Genomic DNA, 2500 nt, shown 5'->3' on the forward strand with positions numbered 1-2500 from the left:
GTGGAGTTCGAGCCCGCCTTGGCCATGGCGCTGGAGGTTTTGCTGCTGGAGGAGACGCCCAACGTGGTGCCCCGCGACGAACCGCCCAACGACCCCGAGGGCGAAGCGTCCAACTGGGGCGGCGTCTGGACTCCGGGTTGGTGTGACGTCCCCTGAGGGAGGCGCTGGAGGGCACGTCGGTGATGTGGGCGTGGCGAGTGGATGCACGTGCTTGCTTGCGTCCTGATTCGTGCTCGCTGTAGGATTGGTGTTTATGTTGATCGAAATTGAAATAAATGATTGATATCCTCACTTTGCTTTGTTGAATTGCATTTTTTTAATCGACGAATGGCTCAGTAAAAACCAATTGAGCAAAAAGCGTTAATTTTGATGAGTCATGTTATGTGACCCGATTTTCTCTTCTCGTATTCATGTTGATATGTGGATTAACATCTAACAATACAGTCTTTTAAAATAGGGATGACACATTTTGGTTTGATTTTAATTTGAACAGAATTAGATTGTCTATTTTCAGACCCTATTTAGAGACTGATACGTGAATGCATTCGAGCCACGGGAATTCAGTGAACATTTAATGTGTCTTTTGTCATTTCAGTTACTAGCATTGTTAAAAAGTACGCGAAGCAAAAATTGAATGTCCTGAACTATTTAGTTGATAGTCTTTACAATAACAGTCCCACACAAAATGTTACCGGCTCACTTTATAGATAACACAATAGATGAGTGTGTGTGCATATACACGCATATATGGCACTAACACACACACGCAGTCATCCAATATACAAGTAACAAATCTTATCTACCGGCAAATGATTGGGAGTGTGCATGCGTGTGGGTGTATGTGTGTGTGTGAATGTATGCATGGTATGATTCAGGGATTCTCAACCAGTGGGACAACGAAGCAAAAGAGGTCTAGAACAACGGGTAAAGTGTCCATGATATCGTATTTCAATCTAAAATGTTATCATTTTGAAGGAAGTTGCCAAGTATATTCATTATGCAGCCTCGAGAGGATTTCAAATAAACTTTATTGAAATGTTTAGACTAGGTTTAGATTCTGTCAAACGTATTTACAAAATACAAATACAAAGTCTTTACCTTTGAATGTCAAACAGGCTCGACATAGTTCGGAATCGAAACCGTGTCCTAGTAGTGACAAGCGAGCGTCAGGCCAGTGGGTGTCAGAGCTGAGAAAAATCACACTTCCGATAAAAAAAAAAAAATAAAAAAAAAATAAAAAAATTAATAAAAAATAAAAGTTCACATTAACTATCTTTTTCGATGTTGGTGCTCACTCTCTCTCGTAACTCTACTCCAGCTGGACGCCCGTGTTCACCAGCTGCTGCATGTTGGGAGGAACCACCTGGTTGTTGTGTCATGACACGTCGTTGCAAACAGGGGGGGGGGAGATGGGGTGATGGGGTAATCTCTCAAATTTCCAAATTTTAGAATAAGCTTCATACGTGGAATCTTGGAAAGAGAGAGAGAGCGAGAGAGAGGCTGGGTGACCTATTTTGAAAGAGATTAAAGTTTATTCTATTTGGCAAGTACGGTTTTAAAGTTGCAGCCAAAGGTCGGATCCCTTTTTATAGATGTATATAAGTATATATATATATATATATATATATATATATATATATATATATATATATATATATATATATGTGTGTGTGTGTGTGTGTGTGTGTGTGTGTGTGTGTGTGTGTGTGTGTGTGTGTGTGTGTGTGTGTGTGTGTGTATGTGTGTGTTTGTGTGTGTGTGTGTGTGTGTGTGTGTATGTGTGTGTTTGTATGCGTGTATGTGTTTGTGGGTCTGGGTATATGAAAGAGGAAGAGGAGGAGGAGGAAGAATGAGAGAGGGAGAGAAGGCGGAAACATTGAAAGAGACATACGAAGACAAGTGAACGGATCACAAAGAAACAAACGAAGTGAAAAGGGCAAAGAGAACATAGATTGTCGAACGGACAAAAGAAAGAGAGAGAGAGAGAGAGAGAGAGAGAGAGAGAGAGACAGAGAGAGAGAGAGAGAGAGAGAGAGAGAGAGAGAGAGAGAGAGAGAGAGAGAGAGAGGGAAAAAATGAACTGCATGATAGAAAAAAAAAAAAAAAACATAATCCAACGAATAAATCTCCTGTTTTTTCCTCTCTCTCTCTGACACTCTCTCTCTCTCTTTTTGATTTTTTCCTCTGTCACTCTCTCTCTCTCTTTCTATTTCTCTCTCTCTTTCTCTCTCTTTCTGTCCCTCTTTCTCCCCCTTTCTCTCTCTTTCTTTCTGTCTCTCTCTCTCTCTCTCTCTTTCTCTTTCTTTCTCTCTCTCTCTCTCTCTCTCTCTCTCTCTCTCTCTCTCTCTCTCTAAAATACAAAGAGATCCGGGTTCGTGTTATTGCATTACGTCCACAACAATGGCTTCATGAACATACAAAGAACAAGCAAGAATTCCCTTGCTAATTAACTGATATCATAGAATAATTGACGTATTACATACTTCAATAAAGTTTCGCT

The sequence above is a fragment of the Penaeus japonicus genome, unplaced genomic scaffold, assembly GCF_977035675.1.
Source record: "Penaeus japonicus unplaced genomic scaffold, GWHDUDI00000001_assembly GWHDUDI00001670, whole genome shotgun sequence".
Classification (NCBI taxonomy): domain Eukaryota; kingdom Metazoa; phylum Arthropoda; class Malacostraca; order Decapoda; family Penaeidae; genus Penaeus; species Penaeus japonicus.